Source organism: Cenococcum geophilum (assembly GCF_001692895.1).
Source record: "Cenococcum geophilum 1.58 unplaced genomic scaffold K441scaffold_59, whole genome shotgun sequence".
NCBI classification, from domain to species: Eukaryota; Fungi; Ascomycota; class Dothideomycetes; order Gloniales; family Gloniaceae; genus Cenococcum; species Cenococcum geophilum.
In genome coordinates, this window is record NW_027137617.1 from 558947 (window position 1) to 570941 (window position 11995).

Consider the following 11995-nt stretch of genomic DNA (forward strand, 5'->3'; position numbering starts at 1 on the left):
CCTAAGGCTTTCTATAATTACAGGATGCAGCTACCGAACGCCCTCGTAGGACTTAGCGCCAGTAGGCACGTAAGACGGGAGTTGCGACCCTGCAAATGGCAGCTTATGCCCGTGCCGGCGGAACAATGAAGAAGGCGTAAAACTAGAGGCTATGGAAGGCTCCCAAAGCCGTGCAAAAGCATACCAACTCTAGGAGGAAGGACTCTTATATAGAAACCGCTGGGGGGGCGGACTACTAGTACTTGGGCTAATAAAAACCCATTAATAAGATATCCCAAAAGAACTGGTTGAGAATCCCCGTGTTATTTGGTGGTGGCAGCCAACTGTTTAATAGAAAGCCCCTCTAGGCCCTCATGCCCTTAGAGGGTCTAGGACCGTTACTAAAAACTGGGGTAGAGGCTTGGATAAGCAGGCACGCTAAACTCTACTATTATAACTACCTGCTAAAAAAGACCACTTGCTGGTCCTACCTGCTTAATTAAGCGGTAGGCCTTGCAAGCATACCACCCCTCTTTTGCATTAATTGTAAAGAAAAAAAAACATTGGCTAATAGTAGAAGACTGCGAGAATTCTTAGAGCAGCTAAAAAATTAGTACAATAGTACTAGCGTAGAAAACTCTATGGGAAGAATAAAAATTAATAGAAGTCTAGAAAGGAGGTAACTCCTACTAGGCTTTTTAGGTTAAAAGACAGTAGAGAGCAAAAGGACAGAAATAAATTGCAAAAGGACAGGGACAGGGGTTAGGATTTCTTACCAGTTTTTCTTAACCATTTTCTCATTCCCTAGTAGTTGTAAGTATCTTAGTATTTTTACTAGGAAACTATAAACTCCTAATTTAGGGGTTTTATAAACTACTAAGGACATAGCTACTAGTACATATTAAGCTGCCCCAAAAAAGGATTTATGTATATAGAAACTATAGCGCCATAAGCCCAGAGGCTGCATGCGCAGTATTGTACGTAGTATAATACAATGGATAAAAAAAAAAAAAAAAAAAAAAGATATAGCAAAAAATCGACTGAAGGATGGCATCGGCGGGCAAGCCATGGAAAATGACGCGCCACCCGATGATAAGTTCGTCCTATTGCTTCCATCATTCGTCTATGGTTTCAATATGCAAGAAAAAGAGTGGAGTATGTGTGAATTGATTTGCAAACAAGGGTCGGTGCTAATTAATCTCTACAAGCTAAACTTTTGGTTGCGAACATATCACCTGTGTCATGGAACCAAGACGCATTTAAAAGTCTGGTGGTCAGTGTGGGTAACAGTCAGCGTACAGCGAGCTTCGCTGACTGACTGCACTAATTGAATCGCTCGCTGTCCGCTCGCTGGGTATATATATACGCTGACTGCACAGCTGTCAGCGCGCTTATCCAAATCGGGTAAATTATATAGATCTAATAGAGTCATAAAGTTAAATTATATATTTTTGGCGGCACCTCTATATATATAAATATTGATATTGCCCAATTTTAAATCTACCCCGGTTTACCCCATATAATATTTAAATATCGTTAGATTTGTTTAGCGCGCCTACAGAGGCTTTAGTAATAACGTTAGTAATAAAGATTTAGATTTACCTCAGCGAGCTCAGACGCGATTTTTTAGCTAGCATCGGAATAACCTAAGCCGTCTTCCGAATTGCAAAATCACGTCTAAGAGGGTTTGGCGAGTTTTGTTAAAAGCATAAGCAAAATCCATAAAACGGAGATTGCGGATATCTAATTCATTTATTCACATAACGCGTTATTATTACCAAAAGTTTATACATTATTTTTAAGACTTAGGGCTTTTAAATAGTATAAATTTTATAATACGGCTATTGCTCGGTCCTAATATTAATTTCGTTAAAGTTAAAAAACGCGTTATTAAAAGCCTAAGCACGTATTATATCTTATTAAATAGTCTACTAATATTAATAAAACTATATAGATATGTAGACATCTGCTACTTAAAGCTATTACAACACTTAGTAGGTGCTATAGTTAGGTCCTTTCTTAAAAATATCCTCCCTTGGCCCGGAGTGCCTCTACTACTACTAGGCGTTATATCCGCATAAAAAACCTACTATAGCTCCAAAGAAAACCACTAGACGTTAGGGTTGGAAGCCTATAGTTAAACGGGAACGCTAGTAGGTCTTATAGAGCTTATAGAAGCTAGATAATTATATATAGGAGGATTTTACGTCCCTAGCAGAGAGATAGTTATAGGACGTGTAAGATAAGCTTCTGGCCTTATAGGAGGCAAGCAAGGACAAATAGTTAAGCGCGATAGATAGAGCTATTAAGCTTCTATATCTGTACAGCGGACGACCTAGTTAAATTAAGGTGTTAAGATAGGTAATATATAGGCGGAGGGACTTATTTCTAGCAGCGAAGACATAGGGTAAGAGTATAATAATACAGGCGATTCTATTACTAATTCGAGCTTCTGTTACTATTATTATATTACCTTTAAACACAATTAGAGAGGAGTAGCTATTAAAGATATAGGCTATCCTAGGAGTAAATCCTATATTTATATATACGGAGGTAATAAAAGTGTATACGGATATCCTAAAATATATTAAGGCGGGTCGGTTTATATATATTCTAATATTACTAGAGTTACTATTAAGTAAATGGTTCCACCATATCCTTACTTAGCCTACTTTTCACTCGCATATTTCCTTAGTTATAATTAATAAGTATTATCTAGTTACTAACTAGGGTAAGAGCTTCTGGCCCTATTACGCACAGCTCTTTAAGGTCTAGTCACTACTTAGTTTAATAGTGCCGTAGTTTATATATACTGTAATACTTAATAAAGAGACGTATATAAAGGTAATAAAGCTAATAGGGTTTTACTAGAGTATAATGGATCTTAAATAAATAAATATTAATTAGCCTAACCTATCTATTATTAGGGGCTATATTAAGAGGAGGAATAAGAATAATTATAAGGCACTATTCTTTGTTATTAAAGAGGCATTTAAGGAGGTGGTAGTAGAGGAGGATTATACATCCACGACCCTTAACTAGATATCCGTATTATCCGGCCAAACACCTATAGCGCCTAGTAGGATATCCGCATCTTCCAGTCAAATATCCGCTACCTCTATTTATTAATTAGTCGGGCGGATCTAAAATCCGGTAGGAGGTACTATATAGCTAAAGGGACGAAAGGTTCTAAGCCCCAAATTAATTCCTAAAATAATTATCTTTCTTTATACTATAAATTATATCCGTAGGTATATAAACACAATCCATTTATGGCTTATAACTAAGGGCTATACTATAAAGCAGGCTAAAATAGCAGTGCGGAGTTATTATGCGATATTATCTAAATATAACAAGAGTAGGGAGTATCGAAATTTCTATATAGAAGACTTACTTACCCGCATTCTTATTACGTCGGACGCCCTAGCCCATAATACGGATATTCCGGATATTATCCGTTCTATTATATACGGTTATTATCTCAATAAAAGCCTAAATATAATACTATAGTAATTCGGATAGGCCGCCTAATATAACGGTATTACTAAATATATAATTATCCTTATTAAAGACTGGTATAAGGGCGCTCTTATAGATATTACACTGCTAAAGCAAAAGTCTTAAAAACCTACAGCTCCTCTATCTACCCGACTCGGCCGTAACTTTATTACTACTAGGATGGCGATATAAAAGGATAGGGTAGCGGATTTCGCTAGTAATCTGGCTTTATTTATTATAATTAACAGTAATATTATCTCGCAGGTATCTACTTAGGAGGAGGAGGATTAAATACTTAATAAGAATATAATATTATTAGCCCTACTAATTAAGTATATAGAAAAANAGAAGAGGGNNAAGACTAATATANAGAAANGGGNNNTACTTCTAGATATATTATACGAGCTCGTGAATAAAGCTACTAGATATCTACGTAATATTCTACTTAAGCCGTATAAGGAGACGAGTCCGTTATTTAAAGGTCTACGCTATTACTCTAATTATAATAATTTGTTATAGGCTTATAAGGAGTATAATATTGTCGCACTATATATTAGGAATATTGTGAAGAGCAAGTACTTAAAGGATCTATTTATAAGTATTAAGAAGTGGATTAAAGGATGGCTTAATATAATATACTAGGATGCAGTTTAGAGTCTAATTTTTAGTTATATTATATCTAACAATTAAATCTGTATACTCTATATCTAACCTCCGCTAACTTATAAGGGCCTTAAGCGGATATTATCTAAATGGGATTATAGCTTCCTAGGAGATAAAGTAGACGTGCTTATCCGCTTTATTTATAAGGAAAAAACGTAATACTTTAGTACTAGCGTCTTATAGGCTGCGTTACAATCTAGTAAACGTGTTGCTATATCTAGAAGCTCGTCACAGACGCCTCTACTATTAGTAGGTCAATAGGGACCTATTAGTGCATTAACTGTAAAGAGTACTAGCCTTAATTAACCGTTATAAACTAAAGTATTACCGCCTTTATAGCTATTATTAGCATTTAGCTTATAAACGGATATAACCAAGTCTTAAATAACTTAGCTTATATTAACCTAAAACTTATAGGCGAACTAGTCCCAGACTACGCATACCACTCTATTACAGTCATCTTAACAGCTGGATATTTAATATCCGCATATATCTACTTAAAAATCGTCTAGTGCATATCCGTAAAACCCTTAACTTAACCTTTAGTATCCTAATAACTCCTTATAGCGCCTTTATTGTTCCTAACAGCTTCTTAATATAGCTCCGTATAATCCTTACAATTCTTTACTACCTTAGTTTATATCTTAAAACAGCCTAGGTATTAGTCCGCGGTATAGCCCTTAAGCTCCGCAGTAGAGGTCTAATAGTATTATTGGCTTAAATATAGGTGGCGCTAGTTTACAGTATAGTATTTAATCTCCACAGCGATCTCTATGTGCGGTTATTGCGAATTAACGTAGCTTTATTAATAATCCTACTAACAATAATCCGTTATTAATAGCAATCTGCGGTAATCTAGTGTTAATAGCGACGGCAAACTACCGCATTATGGCACCCTCTATAGTAACTTAGCAGTAGAATACTAGAAGGGAATTAGCTTATATAGTAGGTGTAGACGGATATCTATAGGGTTGGTATAGTGGTTCGGCAGCTTATCTATTAACCTAGGCTTATCGCTTACAGCGGCTTTTAAATAGTTTATCTAACCGACTATATACTAGTGCTTAACAACCGTATACTTCGCCTAGTGGCTTACTAGTATAGTTAGGAAGCTTGTTCTAACACGCAGACTTACGGGCTAATATATTAGCCACTATAGAGTTAGCTCCCTTCTAGCGGGTAAAATTAACTAGAGGTAAATCTAGCACTTACCGCCACTCTACTTAAGTAAGAAGTACTACCTCTACTTATATAGCTAGTGCCAATACAACTCTAAGCCAGTCTCTTTAGTAAATCCTCCCCTCTAGTACTGTACTAGCTAGCAGTATAATCTTAAAAAAGACGTAGAGACGTCTATTTACTAATATTAGTAGTAATATAAGTATAAATAGGCCGCGGCTAAAACGCTGGATATTAGAGCTTATAGCGCAGTATTAGGTCTTAGCCCTTAAAGCAATCCGGATATTAAAGCTTACAGCATAGTATTAAATTTAAATCCTTAGGGTAGCCTAAGTGTTAGAGCTTATAGTGTACTACTAAGTCTTAACTTTTAGATAAGCCTAAGGTTTAATATTCGCAATATAGCATTAGATCTCTAATTATAAAAAATTCCAAAGTTTAATATCTGTGGTATAGCACCAGTTCCTAGGTAGTAGGAAATCCGGAAATTTAGAATTTATAACATAGTATTAGACCTCCGCTCCTAGAAAATCCTAAGGCTTAGGATTTAAGTTATAATACTAAATCTCCACTTTTAGGAAACTCTAAGGCTTAGGGTTTATAGGCTAATGCTTAATCTCCGCCCTCTAAACTAGGCGTAGTTTAGAATTTATATGCTAATGCTTAATCCCCACCTTCTAAATTAGGTGCAGCTTAGAATTTATAGTTTAATATTCGATCTCCGCTCTTTAAACTAAGCACAGCTTAGAACCTACAGCCTAGTACTTAATCTCCGCCCTTAGTTTTAGATATAATACAGCTTTAGCAGGTTAGTATTTAATATTCCTTAGCGTTTTACTTATTTATTAACTTAACTAAGACTTAGGTAGAGCTCTAATTAATATTTAGGTATTAAGTATTAATCTCCATATACGTATTTAAATAGTCTATTAGATTCTTATTTAGAAAGACACTAAGGTTTATACCTAAAGCTCCCGAAACCTGTAGAACCTATATTATATTAGCTATTTAGTTTAAGTATTATATAAGAGGTAGTTAATATTTACTAAGGTAAGTCATTATAATAGTAATTGTTTATTAGTAAGCTAATTCGATAAAATCTACAGCATAGATATTTACCTTTAATTAACCTCCGTACCTTCTACCTCATAGTATTACATCGCAAACTTTATTATTGTTGTTTTATCTACTGTCTATTAGCATACTACTATCTATAATGCCTTTCTTTATACCTCTAAATACGTCTAATAGCTATTTAGTTAAGGAACTTAATACGCGCAACGTTAATGATAAAATAATTAAGGACGCTTTTAAGGACGCTTTTTCTTTTACTAATCCTTTAGAATATCTACCTAAAGAGTAAGCTTTCTAATACCAAATTATACCTGCAGCTAATATAATTTTAGGAAATACGTACTAAAGTACTCTTTATTAGATCTAGCAGAGTACTATAATAAGGTTATTGCGAAATCCGCTAGAAATCCGCTTACCTCTTTATTACTTACCTCTTTACCGCCTACTTCTTTACTGCTTACCTCTTCGCTATCTACCTTTAAGCTGCTTATTTCTTTATCGCCTGCTACTTCTAAGAAGTTTAATCCTCGTTATGCTTCTACTTCTCTTAAGAGGCAGGCTAATAAAATTGCTATATAAAATATTTAGTATAAGATAGCCTTTAAATCGTATGTGTTAACTATACTCTTTTAGTATCTTGTCTACTAATTTACCTCTTATAGTAACCTAATGGAAATGTTGGAGATTTTAGATAACAATAAAAAGAATAACCTTAATAACGCCAACTCTCCTAAAAGCCCTCCTTTATCCCCTTATAATCTCCGTAGCCCTTATAAGCTCTATAGTATGTAGACGGCCTAAGCTATAACGTTAGATATTAACATAAACGAGCGCCTTCCTATTTAAGTGCCGTTAGTAAATAAATAGTATACCCTAAAAGCTAGTGCTTGGGAGAATATAAAGGAAGCTCGCTAGCGGATATATACCTATATCTAGAATATTAAGGGTAGCTTTAGTATACTGTGTAATCCACTTGTAACGGGACTGTCCCGTTATAGTAAGGACGTCTCGGTGAAACACTTGACGATAGTGGAATTCTATCGAAGCCTTTTGACGCACGTGCACGTACCACGGCTACCCCTATATCTTGACCACGTCGACCCGAACCTGTTCTGTTCTTTGTCCGAACGTCTCATTACTTGCAAGGTCTATATAACTTAGCTCTTAATAGAATCTTATTTCCTTTAAAGCTGCCATAAAGCACCTTGCCCCCTTACACCACTATACGCTCTATACGTTAAGTAAGACTATAAATATCGCGTTTATAAGCAGAACGCTAGGCTATATTTTAGAGGTATGTGCTTAAGATATCGCTTAAGTGGTAGGTTGTGTAAAAAGGTATATACTAATAGTATACCACCATTCTATCAGCTAATATGCATATAGGATAATTCGCTAAGATTAGAGCCGGTTACACCTTAGCGCAAAAAACGTGCGTAATTAGCTTCTACTAGTAGTCCGACTAGAACACCTACTAAGAAGGTATAATATCCGCATCTTAATAATACGGATATTACTAATATCCGTATAGCTTTATACCCGCACTATCCCCCCTTTAGAGACCTCCCCTCCCCCTAAAACTCCTTCTTGTAGTAATATACACAGCCGTAAAGGCACCCATTCTGCTGCTACTTTTCCTACTCTTTTACTAATTCCTAATACGCGTAGTACTGCTTCTGGTACTGCTGCCGCTTCTACTAGCACAGAAAATATTAGGGCGTATTTAGCAATTACTGTTTCTATACGCGTTAATATAATTTGTAAACGGGTAACTAAAATAGCGAAAGATACTTGGGCTATAGATCGCCGGTTAAGTAAGCTTAAAGATTCTCTAAGTGAGATAAAGGATAAACTTGCGTTTATAAGGTGTGGTATTACTACACTTATACGTAACGCTGGGTTGCTAGATATAGAATTTAAATAGATATAGGTTAGCTGTTATTACGGGTTTAGAGTAATAAAATGGTAGCTCTTGTCTCTCTGCTATTATATATATAGAAATTAAGTCTTTACCTTATATTTAATAGATATACTTAATTAATATTATAATATCTATATAGGCTAGGATAAGGATATCCGCATAAGCTAGGATAGAGATATTTATATATCCGCACCGTTAATGTTTACTAAGGTAAGTCACTATAGCAGCGATTATTTATTAGTGAGCTAATTTAATAAAATCGGCAGCGTAGATATTTACCTCAATTAACCTCCGCACCTCTTCTTCCTCTACTAACCTTCTACCTTACAGCACCGCACCGCGAACTTTATCATTGTTGTTTTATATACTGTCCCTTAGAATACTACAATCTATAATGCCTTTATTTACACCTCTAAACAATATTAATACAAATAATAGTAACTAGGTGGTTAAGGAACTTAATATACACGACGTTAACAATAAGGAGTTTAATGCTATTAGGCACGCTATAGCTGCTCTTACTAAGCCTTTAGGCTCTGTTTTTAAAGAGTAAGCTTTTTAATACTAAATTATGCCTATAGCTAATATAATTTTAGGAAATATATACCGAGGCGCTCTTTATAGGATTTAGTAGATAATAATAATAAGAATAAAGCAAAATCCGCTAAAAACCCGCTCACCTTTTTACTGGATGCCTTTCCACTGCCTATATCTTTGCCGTGGGCTACTTTGCTATCCACTACTTTACTATTTGCCTCTTTACTGCCGCCGCCTAATACTTCTAAAAAGAGGCTTAATAAGGCTTGTTTATCTTCTTTTCTTAAAAAGCGGGCTAAAAAGGCTGCTAATACAAATATAAAGCTTAAGATAGCTATTAAATCGTATATATTAGTTATACTATTTTAGTGTCTTATCTACTAATTTACCTCTTATAGTGACCTAAACACTATATATAAGGTTTCTTTAGATAGTAAATCTTTAGACAGCGACAAAGATAAGGACCTTAATGATGCTAACTTTTGCAATCTCCGCAGCCCTTATAATCTCCGTAGTACTCCTAATATAAATAAGCACCTTCCTATCTAAGTACCGTTAGCGAATAAATAGTATACTCTAAAAGCTGGTGTTTGGGATAATATAAAGGAAAGTTGCCAGCGGATATTAACACATGTTTGGAATATTAAGGATAGCTTTAGTAAGCTGCGTAATCCGCTATATACTTTATGCAAAAAGTATAGCTATAAATATTGCGTTTATAAGAAGGACTCTAGGCTATATTTTAGGGGTATATGCTTAAGATATTGTATAGGTAGTAGGTCGTGCGGAAAGGTATATGCTAATAGTATACTATTATTCTATTAGCTAATATATATATAGGAAAGTTTACTAAATCTAAAGCCAGTTACACCTTAGGGCAGAAAATATACGCAATTAGCTTCTACTAGTAGTCCGGCTAAAACATCTACTAAAAAGGTATGCTATCCGTATCTTAACAATACGGATATTACTAATATCCGTATAGCTTTATTATCGCACTATCTCTACCCGCGCCACTACACCTCCCCTTCTATTAAGACTCCTACTTATAGTGGTACGCACGGCTATAGGGGCACCCGCTTTACTACTACTCCTTTAACCCTTTCGCCAATTGCTAGTATGCTGGGTGCTACTATTACTACTACCGCTTCCGCTAGCGCTGGGTCTATTAGGGTGTATTTAGCAATCGCTGTTTCTATATATATTAATATAGTTCGTAAATAGGTAACTAATATAGCGAAAGATGTTCGAGCTATAAATCGCTAGTTTAATAAGTTTAAAGATTCTTTAAGTAAGATAAAGGATAAGCTTGCGTTCCTAAGATATAGTATTATTATACTTATATATAATGCTAGGCTACCAGATATTAAATATAGGTAGATATAAGTTAGCTATTGCTATAGGTTGGCTATTATTGCTAGTTTATAATAATAAAATAGTAGCTTATACCTTTTTGCTACTATATATAGAGGAATTAAGTCTCTACCTTATATTTAATAGATATACTTAATTAATATTATAATATCCATATAAGCTAATATAAAAATATTCGTATAAGCTAATATAAAGATATCCGTATAAGCTAATATAAAGATATCCGTATAAGCTAAGATAAAGATATTTATATATCTGCACTACAAAATAGCTTACTATTATATTATATACTACGCACCAAGAAGATTATACGCCGGCTAGAGTTAATATTAATAAAAAGAACTCGATTAATATATTAAAACGGAAATGTACTATAAGTGTTAGACTTATAAGGGGATATCACGTAGCTACGGTTCGTAGATAGTATGATGATTGTTATTCTTATTAATTGATTCTTAAAGAAAGGGGTGAGGAACTTAAGGTTCCTTACTACGCTAGTGCCGCGGCGGCACGTGACGGCAACTTGCCGCACGTAACGGTAACTTGCTATATATGGTGGTAATATGCCTTATATAGTAACTACTTGCCTTTATTCCCAATACTAGCAACTCTTTTTTTATAGTTGCTATCTATATATATATACCGCTTAACTAGCATAGTAAATATTAATCCTCCTTACTTACTATTGCTATTATAATATAAGTCTCGCTATCCTAAAATTTACCTTTTAGTATATGGTGCTTTCTTATTTAGGAGTTATAGGTAGATATTATGTTTAGAGGGCCGTTAAGGCGCTAGTAGTAAGCGAGCTAATAGCGATTTTCTATCCCGGGGATAGAAAATCCTAATTAGCTGGATTAAGTTAGGCTCCCCCTTTAAAAAAGTTTTGGCAAGAGAATCTAACTAATTAGACAACTTTAACCGCTAGTTGAAGTTCCTAGATATTTTAAGATCTTACGTAACTAAGAAATTTCTAGAGACTCCCTTTTAACCTAACCTTTAACTTATATATATAGAGTATTTATATTAATAAATGTCTCTAGTGCCTTGTTTAGGTTCGCCTTTATTATTATATCTATTAGGTTATTTTGGCTATTAATCTATTAAATCTTAAAGAGTTCTTAACGCTTATAGGATTGCTAAAGTGCCATAATATTAATTATAAGGCGTTTCTCTTTTATAGTACTAAGCTTAACTAAATACTTATAGAGGGAATATAAGTTAGTACACACAATTATAGGGATAACGGGAAGTTCGAGTTAATCTGTAATTATCTTTAGGGTAGTTCCAATTGTAATTGCTATATTAACTCCGCCAACCATTCTATATATCTCTAATGCTAAAACACTTTAGGTAATGCGCTTACTCTTAGTTAAGCTCTAATAGATAAGATTACTATAGATTATAAAGTTATTCTCTCCAGTAAATTCGTTTATAATAATAATTTTATATCCCAACTAAGAGCTAAAATCTTTATTATTTATAAATGATCTATTAATAAATATAAAGAGCTTAGCGGTAGGAAGATTAATAGGCACGTAAAGTAGTCCCTAATTAAGATAGTTTATTTACTAGAAAAGACGCTTATTTAGGGTAAGGATATTATCCTTAGTTGGTTCCTAGTATTAGGCGGCAATAGAGAGATTAAATAAAGCCTTAGGTTAATAGATAGAAGCAATATAAGCTCCGTAAGCACGTTACTCCATATATCCTTACTTTAGAGAATTAACGTTAATAATGTTAATCTTCTTACCTTAACCCTTTTAGCGC